General features: G+C 39.7%; 1 protein-coding gene across 3 annotated transcripts in view; it reads left to right on the top strand.

Moving 5' to 3' along the window:
• The first annotated feature begins 9,834 nt into the window (after nt 1-9,834).
• ZBTB44 (zinc finger and BTB domain containing 44) overlaps nt 9,835-22,134 on the top strand; it is a 65,143-nt gene continuing 52,843 nt past the window's right edge. The window contains exon 1 of one of the 3 annotated variants that reach the window (XM_059185123.1): nt 9,835-10,413. The gene's annotated coding sequence lies outside the window, so the exon portion shown is untranslated. Of the gene's footprint in view, nt 10,414-11,654; nt 11,735-22,134 lie in introns of those variants that run through there. The other 2 variants (XM_059185088.1, XM_059185098.1) reach the window with 2 other exon arrangements.

Below are 22,134 nucleotides of genomic sequence, written 5' to 3'. Positions count from 1 at the left end.
AGATATTCAAGAAGATCTGTACCAGTGACCACTACACATGGCTTTCTCTCCTTTCTAAAGGTTTTTAAGTTAGGGAAATCTTGTTTGTCTGTCATCACTCTATATTTCTTGTATTCTAGAACAACATACACACATGTAATTATGTGAATTCAAGTGAGCTTGAGAGAAAGAAGCATCAGATCATTTCACTCAGCAAGTAACTGCTCAGAGGAAGCAGGAGATGGAAGACATGAATGTGTCAGTTCCTCAGCGGATCTCCGTCTCAGGCGTCTCATGGTGCGGCCACCTAGCAGTCTGAGTGCAAGGCTAGAGTCCCTAAATAGAAACCAACAACTTCCTCTGGTGCTCAGTAGAAGAATGAGCAATCTGTTCCAACATGGGAGGAAAAAAAAATCCACTGTGTTGGACTTTATTGAGAGACAGCATGTCTGCCTCCAATATGGCTCGAAAATGCAACACATTTTGCTTTGTGGAGAGTTAAGAGATCTTCAAAGGTAATGTTAATGCTACATGGTTTTTAAATTTGTAATATGCATTTGTTGTGTTATTAAGAACTTCTGGGGTACCTGACTGGCTCATTCAGAAGAGTATGGGACTCGATTTCAGTCATGAGTTCAAGCCCCATGTTGGGTATAGAGGTTACTTTTAATAAATAAATAGGTAAAAACTTTTAAAAAATGGTTTTCCATTCTGCTAAAGAAAATAAGAAAAACAAAAAATAAGGAGGCTAGAGGAAATTGAGTACAGAGGCAAATGGCATGTTGGGTATGTTAGAGAAATGTAAAAGTAAACATGTTCTGAACTAGAAAGTGAAGGAAAACCCAAGATGTACCAAATATTCACAATTCACCAAATATATATGAGGCACATTAAGTATTCAAGATTTAGGACATGTGAAATCAGCCATCTGTAGATGATACCCATTCTGGCACCCTTGCACTCTGCTCCAGAAATGTAAATCAAATCCATAGCTACTCATCAGAGTAGTTGATGAAACAGATATTGATTACATATACCTGACCCTGCAATCTTTCTAAGAGACAATTGTGTATATTGGCTCCATGCAGCTTCAGGCTCTTGGACCCCTTGCTTAAACTCAATTCTGATCCTCATTACCTCACCAAAGGTGAGGAAAGCTGACACAGGAGGGGAAAGAAGGAATATGAACTCTGTATGACCCATATTCAGGTAGTATGGTCCATCCACGCCAGTTGAACCTTATCCAAAACATTTACCCCTTTCCCCTTACTTCTCGCTATCAGTGCCCCCAGATAATTTCTCACATGTCAGGGGTGGAGTTTAGAAACTTGGCAAAGGTTGTGACTCTACTGTCTTAAGGGTCATTAAATGTGTCATTTAGTCCATAGATGGCAAAATTGTGTACAACCATATCCAGCCTTGATTCTGTTGATTCTGGGAACCAGATACAAATGCAGCAGCTGGTCATGTCTTTGCATAGTTTCTCAGGGAGGAGGCAAGCTATCGTTCCTTGAGATACAACTGCATTATGTTGGACAAGGGAATTTACGAAATTGGATATATGGGAAGAAATATGTGTGTACTCTACTATGAGACTGTCTGCCAGGCATGCCCCATTCTCCCAGAAAATGCTCCTGAGCATCCACATATCTAGCATGAAAGCTACATGTTCTTACAGTGCCCGTTGTCTTGATTTAGGTTGATTGGTTTAGGGATAAGTACCTGATCTGAGCTAAACCAAAAAGCCCCTTCACTAGTTTTTCTGAAATTTGGATTCAAAAAATTGAGGTCAATTCCTCTCCAATGTACACACTTGTGTGGTGCTTCCCTGCAGATTATACAGTATATTAGGATTTTAAACTCAATCTAGAGTTCTAGGGCCAGATTGCTTTGAATGGAATCCTGACTCTGACATTTACTATCTACATGAGTTTGGACAAATGGCTGAACCTCTCTTCTGCTTCTGCATCTGTCAAATAGAGATAATTATCATGTCCACTGCCCACGGTTGTGGTGAATATTAGGAGAATTTAGAGCGGCACTCTGCACTCAGCAAATGTTAGGTATATTTAGTCTTTACAAATAGATACAAAGTATTTTGTTTTTCCCAAGTTGACTTCAATTCAATGTTATTAAATTCAGTCTTTATTGTTTTTGTGCATACTGTATTCCAAGCACTAAGTTAAGCTTAGGGAAAAAATACAGTGTCCAAAGAGACATGGTCCTTGCCTACATGGAACTTATAGTTCAGTGGGGGAGGCAAATATTAAAGAAATAGTCACATACAAACTATGAAATGTGCCATGACAGATAAATAGAAGGTGATATGAGAGATTATAATGGGTATATCAGTCTAAACTTCCTTAAGAAAGCAATGTGGGAGTTAGTGTGGAAAGAGGAAGTTGGAGAAAGTTTTCCAGGTAGAAGGGTCATGTGCAAAGGTCCTGAAATGGGAAAGACCTTGAAGATTTAGAAAATTAAAGCAAGTCAGTGTAGCTTGGAATAGTAAGAAAAGGAAAAGGAAAGAGGCATAAAATGAGGTTGCAGAAATAGGCAAGAACCAGATTATTCAAGACCTTATAATAAGAGTAGGATAACAAAGATTCAAGATCTTAGAGGTCAGGTTAAAGATTTTTGATCAGGCTGTTAGTAGTTGAAAATGAAAGAAGTAGGCAGGGTTAAGAGATACTTCATAAAAGGGAAAAAGGCAAGTATTTATCCTGCTTTCTCATATAAACTAAATTACTAAGTAATCAAAAATTGAAGAGCAGGGGCGCCTGGGTGGCTCAGTGGGTTAAGCCGCTGCCTTCGGCTCAGGTCAGGATCTCAGGGTCCTGGGATCGAGTCCCATATCGGGCTCTCTGCTCAGCGGGGAGCCTGCTTCCTCCTCTCTCTCTCTCTCTCTGCCTGCCTCTCTGCCTACTTGTGATCTCTCTCTGTCAAATAAATAAATAAAATATTTTAAAAAAAATTGAAGAGCAGTACCTTCCCTCTGCAGAAACATTGCTGCTAATACAGGAAGAATGATGGAATTATATCACCATTTAAAACTCCTAATGAATGAATTGCTCAGGCATTACTCAAGAGCAATTACAAAGAGAGAGAGAGAGAGAGAAAGAGATCACATTAAAAAGGGGGGGATAAGCACATACTGTGTGTCTCCTAATGGAAGAATATACTGCTACATATGAGATACCTTGCCAAAAAAATTAAACTTGAATCTGAGAAAACATCTAGATCTTACTACCAATTTACGAAAAGTACAGAGGACGAGAGAACATGTTAAAAATACACGATGGGGATGCAACTGACAAAATTCGGGTTGTGGTCAAAACTACAGGACAACCAACCAAGTTCCTTAAATAAAAATAAAATATTATTGGGAAAACAGAGACAAAAATACAGAAGATTTAAAAGATAGACCAATCAAAATCAGTATAGTTCCATTCTGAAGCAAACTGTAAATCTACATATATGTAGCATTTATGAGTCTATTAGAAATGTAAATATTTTATATTACAAAATCATTGCTATTTTTTTAAATTATGATGATAGCATTGTGGCATTTTTTAAGACTATCTCTTTTAAATATTTTAAGACTAAAATATTTACATAGAAAATCATACAATAACTATGATTTGCTTCAAAATAATATGGAGAGAGAAATATGACAGAGGATATGAATGAGGCAGTATTGGTCATGGTTTGGATGTGGTGGCTTGGATAATAGGTACACAATCACATATTTTAATATTTTTCAACCCTTCTTTCTGCGTTTTATATGTGTTGAATTCTCCATAGTAAAATTTTTTTTCTTTAAATTTGGAAAGCAAAATTGACATAAATTAATAATAAATTGTTATTTGGTAAGAATGAATATGATGGAAGAGTCAGGGATGATGCTGGATTTCTGATTTTTTTTTTTTTAGATTTTATTTATTTATTTGACAGAGAGAGATCACAAGCAGGCAGAGAGGCAGGCAGAGAGAGAGGAAGGGAAGCAGGCCCCCTGCTGAGCAGAGAGGCCCCATGCGGGACTTGATCCCAGGACCCCGAGATCATGACCTGAGCCGAAGGCAGTGGCTTAACCCACTGAGCCACCCAGGCGCCCCAGATTTCTGATTTTTGATTGTAGATCTGAAGTGGTACCTTTCAGTGCCTTAGAAAACAATGAGCAAGAACTATGTTTACCAAAGGCCATTACATATTTGGACATGGGACGCCTGGGTGGCTCAGTTGGTTAATCCACTGCCTTTGGCTCAAGTCATGATCTCAGAGCCCTGGGATCGAGTCCCACATGGGGCTCCTTGCTCAGCCGGGAACCTGCCTCTCCCCCTGCATGTGCATGCTCTCTCTCTCTCTGACAAACAAATAAATAAAAAATCTTAAAAAAATATATATTTGGACATGTTGAGTCTGAGGTGTCTCTGAACCAACCAAGCAAAGTAAAACTAGTAAGCAGTTAGGCAGACTGGGAACTGGGTAGAAAGATCTGGGCTAGTGGTATACATTTAAGAATCAATAGTTCAGAGTTTATGTGAGTGGATGGGATTGCCTGGGCATTGGCTCCCAGACTTGAGCATAGAACAAAAATACCCGGAGAGTTCACTCAAACACAGATGGCTGGGCCCTAACCCCAAAGCATCTGATTCATAGGTCTAGGTATGATTTAAGAATTTGCATTTCTAACAATTTGACAGGTGATGCTAATACTGTATGTAGGCCTGAGTACCACATTTTGGGAACCACTGGCCTCGGAAGCTAGTTCTCAACCCTGACAGACATGAGAATATCAGTGAAGACAAGGAAGAGAGTGCTTAACAAGACCAAATACTGCTCCAGCCAGTAAAATGATGGTGAAAAATACTATTTGGATTAGCAACATCAAAATAATTGGTGACTTTAAGAAGATATTAGTGGACAAAAGGGAAATTCAAATTAGAGGTGTTATAAAGTAATGAAGATTTAAAAATGAAGAACAGTTGAGTGTAGATAATAGTTTTGAGAAGTTTGGCTGTTAATCATGTGAGGAAGAAAAAATAGTAGTGTATCTGGTGGAAATATGGGGCTGAGAGCAGACACAAGGATTAAGATTAAATCCCTGAGATTAAATCATTACCCACTTCTGTGAATTGAAAAGAAATTAAAACACCAATTCCTTTTCTGAAAAGGAGTTGTATTTCAATCTTAAAGACCTGAAGAATCTTGAAAAGAATCTTGAAAAGAATCTTGAACTCTGGTGTTGGATATTCTGGCATCCTGTGGAGGAACGGGGGTGTTTATTGAAGCACAAGCTAGCTTTTCCCCTGACATCACAGGTCACGGGAAGCTGCTGTTTCTACTAGCTGATAAAATTGGCCTTCGCACTGATTTTATTATTGATTTATTTGTCCGTTAAATGTGTATCAAATACCAATTATGTGCTAGACATTGTCCTAGGCTCTGGGATTAGTGTTGAATGACAAGAGTCATTAGAATTACAGTTGTAATTAGAAGAGTGTTAGACAACAGGGCACTCTGGGAATATATACATGGGATCTGATGCAATCTAGGGAACCAGGGGAGGTGGCCTTGAATGAGTGGTGGTCAAGAAGCAATCTGAATTCCATTTATATGGAATGTCCAGAATCGGCAAATCTGTAGAGCCAGAAAATAGACTAGTGTTTGCCTAGGGTTAGCGGAGTTGTGGAAGAAAGGGGAGTTACTGCTAATAAGTATGAGTTTCTTTTGGGGGTAAGGAGAGTGTTAAAAAAGTGATTGTGGTGATGGTTCTACAACACTGTAAATTTACTAAAACCCACTGAACTATATACAAATTGTATGGCATGTGAATTACATCTCAGTAAAGTTTATATATAAGTGAGATCTGAATATTGAGGGGAATTGGCTAAGGAATAAACTATTTCTTCATAGAGGGAAGAATGTGTGCATTGGAGGAAAGAGTATGGCATTTTAGGAGATGTGAAAAAAAATTCTGTGACTGGCATGTTTCTTGATAGAGTGTAATGACAGATGAAGCGGACCATCTTGAAAGAACCGAGACTGTACAGTGTTATAAAAGCCACACTAAAAGTTTGGGACTGGGCGCCTGGGTGGCTCAGTGGGTTAAGCCGCTGCCTTCGGCTCAGGTCATGATCTCAGGGTCCTGGGATCGAGTCCCGAGTCAGGCTCTCTGCTCAGCAGGGAGCCTGCTTCCTTCTCTCTCTCTCTCTGCCTGCCTCTCAGTGTACTTGTAATTTCTCTCTGTCAAATAAATAAATAAAATCTTTAAAAAAAAAATAAATAAAAATAAAAGTTTGGGACTTTATCCTAATAACAATAGGAAACCAGTTGTTGCGCAATATGATCACTACGCCTTAGCATTCTGGCTACCAGGTGGAGAATGAAAGGAAGAAGAGTGTATTTGAGAAACCAGAAGAGTGTTATTAGAATTCTCCAGGCATGAACTATTGGTATCTTAGATTAGGACGGTGGCAACAGGATTGGGCAAATTCAAGGCTTGCTGACAGATTAGAACTGAGATGTAACAGAGTGACACAGATAAGATGACTTGCTCAACTGAGTGGACAGTGAGATGGAAATAGAAGAGGTGCAGATTTTGGGATGGGGACAAGATTAGTTATTTTTCATATAGTTGGGATGATCTAATAAGAGAGCAAAGATGATTTGTACAGTAATGAGCTCTCCTCCACTGAGATTATTCAAGTCAGACTAGAGAAGTTGCGGACTAAACAACTAAAATTTCCATTCAGTTCTAAAGGTCTACTACAGGAAACTACCATTTGTGCCGGAGTCTGGCCCCCAAAACACCTGCTGGCAGAAATGAGCCATTTTGCTGGAGCCTGAATTCCTCAGAACCATCTATTCCCAGTTAATAATTAAAGTTCCTCGGGAGGTCTCCATTTGTTTCACCTATGTGAAGAATTCTGGTTTCATAAAATCCCACAGCAGTATTATTTAACTTAGTGTCAAAGAAAGGCCTACTGACTCCACCAACCCTAAGGCAAGTCTCTTCTCGCCCGGAAAGAAAAAGGTGGGAGGTTGCAGTAGCCACAGAAACTGACCCTGCCCAAAGCCAAAACACAGAGAGGGCTCCTACAAAATTAATCTCTGTATTTTTTTTTCCTCACACCCTCTCCAAATATCCAGCACTGGGCCCTTAGGGCCTAACAGCTGGCCATTTGTTGGTTAACAGATCCTCCAGGCCTGGGGTGAAGGTGGGGTGAGAAGATGATGGAGTTTTTGAATGTAAAATTGAAAAGCCAAAAGGGAGGGAAAAGGAGAGGCGAGAAGAACAAATAACAAGGAATCCGAAACAGCTGCTACCAGGTACCCTTAAGAAACAGTAAAGATTTACCTAATGTCTTTTATTAACTGCCTTACCAAATGCCCTAAGAGAGGTAGATGGGGTTTGTTTGACTTTTTTTTTTTTTTTAAGATTTTATTTATTCATTTGACAGAGATCACAAGTAGGCAGGCAGAGAGAGAAGTAGGCTCCCTGCTGAGCAGAGAGCCCAATGCCGGGGCTCTGAGATCCCAGGACCCTGAGATCATGACCTGAGCTGAAGGCAGAGGCTTAACCCATTGAGTCACCCAGGTGCCGCTAGTTTGACTACTTTATTCCCACCCTGATTCTTCACCAGTTGTAATGTCGTGCTCACAGTCTAACACACACCCAAAACCAGGGGTTCAAAACCTGCTCCTTCCAGAGCCTCGCTCTGTCACCACCATCCCTCTCCTAATGATGAAGTTCTAGAACCTAGGTGAGGTTCGGTGAGCTGAGGTCCGGAGCCGATGACCAAGAAAGAATTCTTGAGACACCTTTGGTGCAAAATGGTGGTTTATTAAAACACGGGGACATGACCCGTGGGCACGAAGAGCTGCTGCTCGGGGTTGTGAGGGTAGGCGTATTATATACCTTGCGGTTGGGGGAAGGTGAGGAGAAGGGAGGTTTCAATGGGAGTTTTCATATGCTAAAGAGGGCCTACAAGGTGCCAGGATGTCGGAGGCCTACCGGAGGCCTTGCCCTTGCAGGCCTTGCCCTTGCGGCTTGATCAATGTTGTCTTCAGACCAGCCTTTAACATTAAGATAGTTGGGAGACTTTTTGGTGCAATGTCACAATCCTGCTATCAATCGTCTTTGTTAGTGAGATTTAGGACATTTGCAAGCCAAGGGAGACTCCTGTCTAGCAGGATGTGAGCTCTGCAAGTTAACTATTTGCTTATTGTTCACTGCAGTCAGGGCTGCCTGAGGGATGCTACACTTAGGACTGAGGGGAAGTGGATGAAGGTGGGGGTACAAGGCGCCAGCTTTTGCTTTGTCCTCAGCCAGCCTCGTGCTCCCTCATCACTAAGGTAAGCCTTCCACCTTCTTCTTCTTTCCCTTCTGCAAATCTCACCACAAAACTTTCTGGGCCTAATTCACATCGTTCTGACTCTCCCCATCTCTGAAATGGGAATAATAAAAATCATGGTAGGAATAACAGTAAAACCTATACAGTATAGTTGCCGTGAGGATTAAACATTCTATATACTTGAGAATTTGCTGGAACTGCAAAGGACTGTAAAATTAGATGTCGTTTTTATTGCCTTTATTTCTAAAGTCGAGTTCAGTTGTTAGAATTAGGGTGCCAGGATGCTTGGCTGCTCATCAAAGGGATTAGGGAAGGGTTTAATGTTAGATGTTGCCAAGTGTTTCAGGGGAAAAAATCCACTCCACTCCACTTGAAGCAGGACGTCAACTCACCTTGCACAAAAAGCCCTTGGGAAAGAAGACTTTCGGTTTAAAAGCTGAAGGCGTGGGAAAGCAAAGTATTCAAAGCAGACAGCCTGAGAGCTCTGGGCCTCCAGGCCCGCAACCTGGTCGCCTCCACGCACCTGGGGCGTTCTTCCGCCTGCGGTGAGCGCCCCTCCCACCGCCGGGTTTCAGTCCCGCCAGGTGTGGGGAAAAGGCTTAGGGCTCTGGAAGTTTTAACATTTTAAGAGATTCTGCAGTTGACCAAGAACTCTAAAATCCCCGTGTCACTTTGGGGTGCTCCACACACTACCCCCGTGGTAAGGCCCAGGAAAGTGATGGTGTAATAAAATGAGATTCGAGGTCGTGGAAAGAATAGGCATATATACGTGCCCCCGTGTTGGAGGGAATGAGATCGATTTGGGTGTTGATTTCTCCAGTCATTTCAGAACCGCACTTCCTGCCAGATCGCCCAGGGCAATGCTAGAACAATCTTAGGGTATTGAAAAAAAATGCCAGTTCAAAAGGCGATTCAAAATCGGGGATACCGGCTGCGGGCCGGTTGTTTACAAAAAAAGCGACCGCATCCCTCACGTGTTTGGCCACACACCTTCGCAGGCCTCAGTTTCCCAGTGTGAAAAATGGGCGGACTACTGGCCCACCTCCCTCACTGAGAGAAAGGGGCTGGGTGTTCGTTCCAGTTTCGTCCCGACTAACAGAAACCACTTGAGAAACGAGGAGTTTCTTTCGTTTTCAGTTGAGGCGGGGGGGGGGGATGCAATAAGCGTGAACCATGCTCAGAAATGCCGCTGTCAGTATAGGTGGGGAGCTGGCTGAGAAGAGGCTAGAGGAAGGCCAAACTGGGCAGTACTTCTACCGCATATGAATGTAAATCCGCACGTGTGCACATACACAAACGCACACAGACGGTATCAAAATCCACGGGTGTGTAAGGAGACCTCACCACCCACAGTTCAAATCCCAAGGACCAGGAGCGGCCTCTTCTGCGCTTGCGCATTAACCGCGTTTTCGCCACCCCCCCCAACCCCGCTGGCGCCCCGCCCCCGAGCTCATTCTGCCCCACCCACTTTCCCTCCCCTTCCCCAGCCCGGCCGCCCGCGCAGAGCACTGTGGGACACAAACAAAGTGCCCCCAAACAGGCTGGAGTGAGCGGAGCGGCAACGGCCGCGGCGCCGGCCCGCACGCGCGCGGCGGCGGCTCCCTCCCAACCTCCCCCTCCCCTCCCCTCACTCCCTTTCCCCTTCCCCACCCCGCCCCATCGAGAAAACGCGAGCCGTCGCCGCGCTCCCCAAACCGCCGCCTACCTTCGGCCAACCGCCCCCAACGGCCGCCAGCGCGCGGCTCTCCGGGCCCCCTCGCTCCTCCCCTCAGGCCCCTCCGAGAGCCGCGGGTGCTTCCCTCCCGCCGCTTCGCCCTCTCCCACCTCCCAGGCACGCTGCTGGTTGTGCCGCCATGCCCCAGCCACAGGCTGTCCACGGGCCTAGGCGCGGCGGCCCGAGATAGGGTCCCCTCAGCCTCCCCGGGGAGGAGAGAGGCCGCGAGCCGCGCGCTCCGCCCCCTCCCCCCGGGCTGTCGCCGCCGCCGCCGCCGCCGCCGCCGCCACCTCGCCGCCTCAGCCTGGCGGGGAGGAGGAGGAGGAGGAGCACCAGGCCTCCGGGCCCCGGCACCGCCGCCCTCAGGTAATGGGGAAAGGGGGGCAAGCGGGCCGTTTGGCCCCAGCGGGGGCAATAACTAGCCACTCCTCGCCGCCAGTGCCCTCGGGGTGCGTCCGCCCAGGGGCTGACACCACCACGCGTCCCCCATCTGGCGCTGGACGGAAAGGAAAGCCTGATCTTGTCACCCAATCCGCTCCGGGAGACACCCCATAGGGTCCCCTCATTGGCATTTAATCCTTCAAGGAGGAGACTAGCCTTCGGCCCCCCAGTTGGAAATCACCCCGATCGTTCCGGGTGCTCCCCATCATTTGCATGCCCATTTGCCCAACACCCTAACCCAAAGAAGGCAGAGGTGTTACCTCCTCTCACCTGGTCGAACCCGAGACCTGTCCCCCCCACCTCCCCCCCCCACCGTGTCCCCTGCTGCCTTTTCTCTGGTACTGGAAAGAAAAGAATCGCACTCTTAAAAAATAATAACAAACACCTCTTTTTCCTCTCTACCTGAGGATCACTCTTCATCTAGTTATTTTCTGCTGGCCTAGCCAGAAAAAAGGGGGTTACCTGCAAGTGAAATGACAAGTACATTAGAACTGATGAAAGGAAATTGCATCCTTGTAAGATCTATGAATCTTAACCAGAATTTAGAATAAAGATTAGTAATTGTGTACTTTACTGGAACTTACAGAAATGAAGACAAAAACTTAAGTTTTTTCAACATATAAATAAATCTGTTGAGGTCAGGAAAAAATTCTCTTCCACTTATTTTCTTACAGGTTTTTTCAGATACAGACTAACACCATAAGCACATAAACAATTTGATAGGATGGCAAATAGTTTGGCTTGGTAAAATTTTTGTGATTTCCTTTTGCCTAGGCTTTCAGTTAGAATTATTGGATTAGAAAAAGTATTATATAAATCTTCATTTCCCTCATTACTTCACATTGACTGCCAGTGGATTAATAATATTTAATTGTACCTAATGTAGTTTCCTTATCACGCAATGTGAAAATAATGAAAGAAATGTTTTCCTGTAGTCTTGTATTTTAGGAAGGTAACATTAATTATGGAAACCAGATTTACTTATTTTGTGCACTACAGGCATTTTACGTATGTAATCTTATTTAATCCTCAGAACAACCTAATGATTTAGATACTGTTACTTTAATTTTATATAGATGAGACAAATAACACAGCTAGAAGTGAAAATTGTACCCAGATATAATCGCAATGTGAGTATATTTCTGCTTTGCCTCTCAATACAGGAACACTTTTTCAACCTTATAATGAAAAATTTGTCTTAATGAAATTGAGAAAGAAATACTGAATACTCCACTGTGTAGATTCAGTGAGTAATATTTATTGTTCAGTCCTCACTTCTCCCTTTCTGTGTCTCTGTGGGTGTGACTATTTGAAAGTAAGTTGCATACAACAGGACCCTCAACTATTTGAGCATGCATTTCCTAAAAATAAAGGGCATTCTCCTACTTATCCCAAACATCGTTATCAACTTCTTTCTAAATTAACAATCCGTATGCAGATTTCCTCTTTATTCTAAAATCTCCTTGAGAAATTTGTCCTTTTCTGAAGTCAGTCAAGATTAATGTATTGCATTTGATGATTATCCCTTTTAAAAAGAATAATACCCATCTCCTTTTTTTCTAACACTGAATTGACCAAACCAGTTGTCTTACAGAATACTTCGGCATTCTAGATTTGTCTGTTTCTTCTTAGTGGCATTTAATTTATAACCCAACCCCTTGAATTTTCTGTTACTGGAAGTTAGATCTCCTTTGGCAAGAATAAGGGATACTATGTACTTCATACTGCTTCACAAACTGGTATATGTTGTCAGATTGCTATACTATTAGTGATGCCAAATGACCACTCAAGTGGTGACTGCCAAATCTGTTATAAGGGTGTGGTTTGCTGTTTGTGATTTGTACATCATCTTGGAGTAATACTTGACACCAAGCAAATATCCTGTTCCTGGCCACCTTTTGCTTAGTGATTTTAACACTCTTTGGTGGCTCTTGATTAAATCTGTTTTATGGAGATTAAAATGTAAAAACGATTTCCTTCATTAGCTAGGGATAAACTAAAGTTCTTCCTACAAATGTGCAGTAAATGCTTGATTTTTTCCCTTTGATTATCAGTATTCAGAGAAAGGATTGGAGAAATAGTTACCCCAGTGGTTGCAAATGAGATTTTTTTTTCCTTCTTTTTTTTTTTGCGAGATACACTTTGGACTCCTGGTATTTAGTGTATTTATTCATTTTTTAAAAGAACTGTTACAGTCATTTTTCTTTTTGATCAGATTGTCCCAGATTTGGATAGTAGGAACCTTTTCAACCTGGCTCCTGTGTCTTTTTTTTTTAAACACTCCTGATTGCCATTGGAGCATTCTTGGAGTGCTTTCAGGCACAAGATACCCAACGCTTACCTTGTTACTTTCTTTGTTCTAGATCTGGAATGGGCTGTCTATCTAAGGAGTCTTGGTTCTGTTTGATGAGAAAGGGTATATAGAAACCAAGATCAGGATGTGGATATATTCATATTCATTGCTGCTGGAATGTCATTGCTTCAAGACCCTTTCAGAGGAAAGAACTAAAAAATGGTTTTTTGCTTATTTGTTGAATTCTAAGTTTATAGTGATATATCCAGTTCGAATTTAACATAGCAGACTTTTCCTTCTTTGATTTTATATTTGTCTCTTAAATGAAAATCTTGGTGCATGATATAAAGGGTATATAATCAGAGTATTTATGGTGTTCAGAAGTCACTTGAAATACTTTTCTGTTTATTTAAGCTACTAATTTGATACAGTTCATTTGTTTTATCTATTATTTTGGGGTTTTCTTTATTTTTGAATATGTCAAATATATGGTTCAATACATAGTTCAAAAGACAACTGTTTTTAAAAGTATGGTTAAAGAAGCCTCACCCAAATTAATTTTTAAGATGAAGTAGACCCTTTAGTATCTAATATATTCTCATATGTTTTAACTGCAGAAGGCTTAGCAGTATGTTACTTCCTTGAAATGATGTAGGAGTAATTTTAAATTTTGCAATTAGATTCTGATTCCTCTGGCAAAGAGAAAGAATTAAGACTAATCCTTGAAGGTGAGCAGAAAAATATATTTCAAGCTTCTGCACACTTTACTTAAAAATCAAGTCTTTAAAGAGGTATGGAGATGGTGGAAGTTTTATGAATCCATCTACTTGAATGCCACAAAAAAACCCGACATGCAGTCTGTGGATATAAAGGGCATTCGGACGTGTAATCAGTGACAACAGCATGTTTTGTTTGGATTGGGCAAAATTTGATAGAAATTATAATTAGGTATTTAAATGAGAGTTTAGGAGGGAGCAGTGGTTGTCTAAAGTGGGCAGAGGACAGTCAGTTTATCTCAATCACCTACCACCCAGGTGCTATAAAAAGCAAAAGATGCGGCCCATGTGTTTTCCTCTTTGTGTGCTATCACTGCTTTGGGTAACAGAGTGAACATCAATTTCCTTCAGGGAGTGGAGTGGGAAAATAGAGAATGTCTGTGCTTTGGACCCATTCATTTATTCTGTCCTCAATCTCAGTAAAAAGAGATTTCCTAATATTAGAACACATAAAGTAAATAATAGAACACATAAACTAAGGGGGGAAATGTCACAAACAGTTGCATAAGTATGTATAACCACATGACAGGTAGAACCAATTGTGATAGAGTGAAGGGGAAAATACACTAAGAATATTGCTAACATTCGTTGAACCCTTTCAGAAAGTCAGCATTGTACTAAACATTTTATTTCATTTAAATTTCACATTAACTCTTTGATATGGCTGCTAATATCTTATTTTGTGAGTAAGGAAACTGTAATCCAGCTTTCACACTCAAGTCTGTCTTCAGAATTAGCATTATACTACTTTGGTACACCTCATAGCTAAATATAATGGGTAGTAAAATATATTTCATTAACCATGAATTAAAGGAAGTACGGGACTGATGTTTGTCCTGTAGCAACACTGAAGATTGTATGTCAAGAGCCCCAAGTGCTTGTCATATCTATTACACATCTTTAGTATATCAGACTTTGCTTCAGAAACTGCATTTAGATACCATTTTAATAGGTATTTAAATAGTAGAGCATCAGGGCGCCTGGGTGGCTCTTGATTTCACCCCAGGTCATGATCTCAGGAGCATGTGATTGAGTCACACTTCTAGCTTTGCACTTGGGAGAGTCTGCATGGGATTCTCTGTCTCCCTCTCCCCACCCCCCATTCCTACACCCTACATAGTCTCTCAATCAGTCAAACTTTGCATAAGTGAATAAATAAGCATCGAAAATCAAGATGGATTGGTGGATGGATAGATATGTGATAAAACAAGTATAATAATGTTAACGGTAGAATCTAGGTATGGTTATGCACATATTCACCTGTAAAATTCTTTAAATTTTGATCCATCTGAGATTTTTCATAATAAAATATCAGGAGTGATTAGCAATATATTGTTATTATAAAACATTGATAGTTCTGTAAAAACCAGTAACATGCTATATCCTCTATGCCTACAGTGATTTTCTTAAATTTTTAGTAAGTCTTCCTAGCCCTATAAAGGATAAAAATTGTCACCGAAAATGATCAAGAGTCAGACTGTTGTAAAGGGGTTTACTTCATCAGTTCAGAGGCTCTTTTTTTTTTTTTTTTTTTAAGATTTTATTTATTTATTTGACAGAGAGAGATCACAAATAGGCATAGAGGCAGGCAGAGAGAGAGAGAGGAAGAAGCAGGCTCCCCGCTGAGCAGAGAGCCCGATGCGGGCCTCGATCCCAGGACCCTGAGATCATGACCTGAGCCGAAGGCAGCAGCTTAACCCACTGAGCCACCCAGGCGCCCTTCTTTGTTCTTTATATTGGAAATGCATTGCCCCATTTTAGACAGTGAGCTGGAAGTCTCTAGATTCTTAGTCATAGAATCTAAAATAATGATTGTATACCTTAGATTTATATTATAATCCTGCTTGAAGGGCATATTGACTTATTACATTTATTTCTTCGCTAACATTTTTAGTGCCAAGGGTGACCTTAGCTAGCACATTTTTACATAACTGATTTTGGAGTAAATCACTTGAGTTGTATCATCATGGTATTTCATATTGATATCTCTGTCTTAGAATAGTGAAAACTGATAGATGAAACTTATTAATGTCTCACTCTTGGAGAACAGAACCATCCTTGTTTCCACATTGAGTGTTCTTCTATTAGTAATTTTTTGGTATAGCTTTAAAAACTTGAAAATGTTTTATAAGTGATCAGTTTATAATGTCAGTTCTGTATTGCTATCCTACAGTAGTTAAAATGTATGTATTTTATATATGTTGAGGGAATTTGGTTATTTATTTGGTTTTGATTGTTTTTGGTGCATTCAGCATAACTACAGATATCTTGGGGGTAGCATATAACCCAAGACTTTGAATCTCTGGAATCAGGATTTTGTAGAACTTCCACCCCTCTGACTTCTGAAACAACTTTAGATAATTATTTTTAAATTATTTCCTCTTAATTCAGATCTTAACCTAAGTGTCTGATCCTCACCTACTTTTAGCAAGCAAAAGCAAGCATATTTAGTACTAGTCTCTATTAAATATTGTATTTGTGCTCTCTGCTAAAATTAAGAAATCTTTGGTCTAAACAAAAATAAAATAAAATGTTAAGAGTTTCCAGGGCTTGGGCATACTTGTTTTGCTTCATTTCGTTTTTCTCGTACTGCTGTTGTTTAACTGGGGAGGGAGGGTGTTGTATAGTTTCTTTCTTCTACTTTTATTTTTTTCTCCTTTTTACGTTTTGATTTCCTCTATCCCCCCCCCCGCCTTTTTTTTTTTTTTTTTTTTTTTTTTTGGTCTCTTTGCTTCTCCTTTCTGCTTTGGATCTTCCAACACTGCTCATTTCCTTTTTTGTAGCTTTCTTTTACTTGATGAGCACAGTTGCTTTATTTTTGATGCCTTTTCCATGCCTTATAAAACTATACAAACCATACCTGTATGAGAATTATTTCTATTTACAGGAATTACTGCCTCTCTTTGTTTTTTATTGTTTCTTCCTCATTTCTTTTACTTCCTTCAGTTAGGTTTACTTAGCTTTACTTTGAGAGCTAGCATACACTGGGTTCACATCTTGACTCTTAAACTTACTGTATGTGGTTTTGGGCCAGTTTCCTTAACTTCTTTGTGCTTCATTTTCCTTACTGGTAAAATGAAGATACCAAAGTGTTACCTATCCCAAGATTGTGTGAAAATTAAATTATTTAATATGTAAAAATACTTAGAACAATGCTTGGTGTATATTGAGTACTGTTTAAGTATTAAGTAAGATTATTGTTCTTTAAAAAAAAAAAAAACTAGTTCAAAGCCACAGATTATTTTTTGGCAGTTTATTGAGATAAAACTAAAAAGCCGTAGGTTATTGCCACTACAAATTGTGATCTCCCAATTTTATTTGGGTCTTCGGTACCTCCTAGCCATCATTATAGGGTTTTTTCTCAACATTTTTCTCATGTTTCATTTTCCTCAAAATTGTACTTTTATCTTTTCTCTTCTCAGCAGTCTTCCTCTACCTGTAGTTTCAAAGAGAAATAACAGAAAAGCCAAAGCTATCAGACAAGAACTCTCACTACTTGTCACCACCCACCTATAAACTTAGCTGTAACTGCACTTTTCCTTTTCTCTTGTTTCCTATCACTGGGTCTCCTTCTGTTTAAGGCTAATTTTTTTACTCATGCACTGACTCTAGTTTCTGCCTTTGTAGGGACCTTGTGCTATTATCGCTGTTTCCTCTGTCTTTAACTTTTCCTTCTTTGAGTCTTTCCAACCACTGTCAAAACATTTCTATATTTTACTATAATAAAAACAATATATCTGGGGAGGAAACATTCTCTAATTTCTCCCATTCTATAAAAGTACCAGTATCCTCCCTTCAGCCCTTATTTCCCTCCAACTAACTCTCTTGCTCTATCTTTAGAAACAGACTTCTTCAGATTGAATTGTCTCTACTTACAGTTTTCACTTCCTCATTTCTGTATACTCTTTTTCTTTGTTGCAGTCTGACTCTACTATATGCTGTTATAAGATCATCAATATTTCTTGTGGCTAAATCAGATAGACTGGTTTATATCTTATTTGACCTATTAGCAGCATTTGACACTGACAACCACTCCTTGAAATACTCTGCACTCTTGGTTTTTGGAATATTCTACCTTCCTGGTCCTTCAGAATAACTTTTTTCCAGATTTTCTTTTTGCTGCCTCCCACCATCTTTTTCCTCCTCTTGCTTTCCTTGATCATTTTAGCTAAAAGTTTATCAATTTTGGATCCTAGCTAATGATCCTCTTTAAAGGACCATTTGGGCTTTAACTTGTTCTGGGTCTGTTTCCTACTCTATGTCTGTGCTTCATTTCCTTCTGTTTGTTTTGAGCTTGCTTTGCACTCTTTCTAGCTTCTTAAAGTAGAACAGTAGGCCATTGATTTTTTTTTTTTTAATTCTAGTGAAATACAGCTTTAAAGACTTGTTACCTTAACTATTTTAAGTCTACAGTTCGATGGCATAAAATATATTCACGCTCTTAATGCAACCATTAGTGCCATTCATCTCTAGAACTCTTCATCTTGCAAAACTATAACTGTGTACCCATTAAACAGTAACCCCCATTCTCCTCCCTTCCCAAGCCCCTGGAACCCACCCTCCTACTTTTTTTTCTGTGAATTTGACTACTCTCTAAACCTCATATTGGTATTAGACAATGTCCTTTTGTGACTGGTTTATTTCATTTAGCATAGCTGTCCCTGGGATTTATTCATATTGTACTGTGTATCAGATTTCCTTCATTTTTAAGACTAAATCATATTCTATTGTATGTGTATACCATATTTCCTTTATCTTCCGTTGATGGACACTTGGAGTACCTCTACCTTTTGGCTATTGTGAATAATGGTCCCATGGATATTTGTGCACAAAAGATGTTCATGTGCCTGCTCTCATTTCCTTAGGATATATACTCAGAAGTAGAATTGCTGGATAATATGATATTCTATTAAGTTTTTTTTTTTTTTTTAAGATTTTATTTATTTATTTGACAGAGAGAGACACAACCAAGGAGGGAACACACAAGCAGGGGGAGTGCTTCCAGCCAAGCCAGGGAGCCTGATGCGGGCCTCCATCCCAGGACCCTGGGATCATGACCTGAGCCGAAGGCAGATGCTTAACAACTGAGCCACCCAAATGCCCCTCTATTTTTTAAGTGTTTTAGGAACGCCCATACTGTGTTCCACAGAGGCTATACTTAATATTCCCACCAACAGTGCACAAGGATTTTTTCCTTACACATTCTCACCAACACTTGCTACTTTTGTGTGTTTTGTTGTGTTTTATTTTATTTAATAAGAGCCATTCTGATGGGTAGAAGGTGGTAGGTGTGTGATTATAGGCCACTGATTTTTAGACATTCTTTTCTAATATATGTATTGAAAACTATAAATATTACCCCAAGCAATGCTTTAGCAACATCCCACAAATCTTAATGATGTATTTTAATTATTACTCAGTTAAAAATACTTTCCAGTTTCCTTTGTTGCTTCCTTCAGTCAACATGTGAATTATTTCAGTATTTTGTTTCCAAATATTTGGGGTTTTCTTGATAACTCCTTGATTTCTAATCGTATGTGTTTATGTATGGTGAAAGAACATTTTCTTTTTCTTTTTTTTTTTTTTTTCCCTTTGAGAGAACATTGTGTACATTCATTCATTTAAACTTTGTTAAGATTTGTCTTAATGGTCCAGCATATCTGTCTTGATGAGCATACTGTGTTGTTCTTGAAAAGAGTATGTATTCTGCACTATAAATATCAGGTCAAGGTGGTTGATGGTATTATTCAGATCTTTTATGTCTTTTTAGTGACTTTGGAGTAGGAGCTAGTTCTGTCAGTTATTGAGACAGATATTAAAAGTTCCAAGTATTATTGTGTATTGTCTTTCTCCTTAACTCTGTCAGTGTTTACTGCTTATATTTTAAAGCATTGTTATTAGGTGCACACACATTTCTTACTGTTACACACTTCTATCTCCAATAATATTTTTGTCTTGAAGTCTGTCTGATAATAAAAATAGGGAACTCAGCCTACCTGTCTTCATTGTTTGCATGGTAAATCTTCTAACATACCTGTGTCCTCTTATTTATTTCTTAAAAAGAGCATACAGTTGGACTTGCTTTTTTATTCCTATTCTGCCTTTTAGTTGAAATGTTGAGTCCACTAAAATTTAGTGTAGTTAAATCAAGTCCAGAATCAAATTATTGGCAGGGTTGGTTCCTTCTGAAGGAAGGAACCTATGAGGAATAAGCTCTGCCGTTCCCTTTGCTTCTGTTAGTGCCATGGCTTCTGGCAGTAGGTCTCCAGGCTTTACTTGGTAGTCTCCCTGTGTGTCTGCTTTCATTCAAATATCCCCTTTATGTAATGACATCATAATTACCTCATTTTTTAAAAAGATTTTATTTATTTATTTGAGAGAGAGAGAATGCGCAGGGGAGAGGGGTAGAGGGAGAAGTTGAGTCCACTGTTTGGCTTGATCCCAGGATCGGGGATCAGGACAAGAGCTAAAGGCTGACGCTTAACCAACCGAGCCACCCAGATGCCCCCCCAATTACCTCATTTTAACTTGATTACCTTTGTAAAGAGCCTGTTTCCAAATCAGGTGACATTTTCAGGTACTGGGGATTATATTAATCATATGGGGGGGGAGACAGTACAATCCATAATAAGACACATTTAAAGTTGGCAGCACTGTGAAGGCCTGTTGAGTAAAGTCACTGTAGTTGTGTTTCTAAAGGAAACACATTGAAACTCTTGAGTACTTGGTGTGAGGGCTTAAAAACTCTTCAGGGAAGAAAAGAAATCTCTTGAAATGCTAATTAGCTAAAACGGACTTGAATTTAGCTTTCTCATGTAAGGATCCCAAAGAGTGAATAAGATCTGTCCTTTCTTTAAGCTTGCTTTCTAATAATAATGAATTGATACTAACAGCTGATATTCCTTACATACTGTGATTGAATCCTTATGAATGGCAACATGATGGGATAGGAGGAAGGGACTATGAATTTGAATTTTATAGTCAAATAGACTTCTGTTCAAATCCTGATTTTATTATTTATTTATAGGACAAAGGCCAAGTTAATTGTACCTTTGATTTCCTCATTTATAACTGGATTTTTAAATCCCTTTCTCAGAATCATGAATCCAGAGTGAGATAAAGACACCTGGTGAATTACTCAATATATATATTAACTAATCTTCCCTTAATGTAGAAATTAACAATCAGCATGACTCTGGCTACAAGCAATGAGAGGAAATTCTAATAGTTCGGTTACTGGTCTACTGTTATTTCCAGCCTCAAACTGGAAATAACTCAAAAGTTTGTCAACAGTTAAATGAAAAACAGATTCTAATATATCTATACAATAGAATAGTACTCAGCAGTAAAAGGAATAAAAATTCTTGAGCCCAACAATGTGGATGAATCTCAAAATAATTTTATCCAGTGAAAGAACCCAGATAAGTAATAAAGTCTGTATTGTATAATTCTATTATATAAAGTTCTGGAAAATGCAGCTAATTTAAAATGAAAAGCAAATAATTAGTTGCTACAGAGGAATATAGAGGGGAAAATTGCAAAAAGACAAAGAAACTTCTAGGGCTCACAGAAGTTTTCCTTATCTTGATTGTGGTGATGATGTATATGTCAAAACTAGTCAACTTGTATACTTTATATGCAATTTATTGTACATCAGGTATATCTCAAGTACTTATAAAATGTGTTTTAAAAACGCAGGTATGATCAATTTCATTAACATATTAGAATTGTCCCTGGGGAATAAGCCCTGGTAAAACCCAAGTTGGTCCTCTATCAAATGCCAAATTAGGGGTCAAGACAGAAAGTACTGTAGGAGTTAGGTGAAGGGAGGGGCAGCATTGATTAAAGTTAGGACAGGATTTAATTAAAGTCCGAGTTTCTGATTTGGAGCCCCTGTTAGGCTACTTATTTTCTCTGATACAATTTTTCTTCATCTTTAAAGGGGCTTCCTCATATATTTCACAAGGTTTTTAAGATCCAAAGAATATATATTTGAAAATACATTATAATCTGAAAAATACCATACAAATGAGAGGTATTGCTGGCATCTAGGGTAGAAGGAAGAACAAGTATAGTATTTGATCTGTTGAGACTGATAAGGAGGGGATTCTAAGAAAGGACCAGAGGTAGGGGAAGTGGAAATGTGTGTGATATATTTTGAGAAAAATCAAAATGTTTGGAGCAAAGAGTTGATGTTGGAGAGTAGAGAGGAAAAGATAGCAGCCAAAAAATGTAATAGAGTGGATGGAGCACCTGGATGGCTCAGTCCTTAAGCATTCGCCGTCAGCAAAGGTCATGATCCCCCAGAGTCCTAGAATCCAGTCAGTCCCACATCGGGCTCCCTGCTCTCCAGGAAGCCTGCTTCTCCCTCTCCCACTCCCTCTGCTTGTGTTCCCTCTCTCACTGTGTCTCTCTCTGTCAAATAAATAAGATCTTAAAAAAAATAAAAAGTAATAGAGAGAATATGAGACAAAAAGATTAGCATCAGGATATAAATTGTTATTTACTAGTCCTATGACTTTAGGTAAGTTACTTATTCTGTCTGCTTCAATTTCCTTACCAGCATAAAGGGAGGAG

Source organism: Mustela lutreola, chromosome 1 (genome assembly GCF_030435805.1).
Source record: "Mustela lutreola isolate mMusLut2 chromosome 1, mMusLut2.pri, whole genome shotgun sequence".
Taxonomy (NCBI): domain Eukaryota; kingdom Metazoa; phylum Chordata; class Mammalia; order Carnivora; family Mustelidae; genus Mustela; species Mustela lutreola.
The sequence above is the reverse complement of the archived record's forward strand: the minus strand, read 5'-3'. Positions and strand labels throughout refer to the sequence as shown.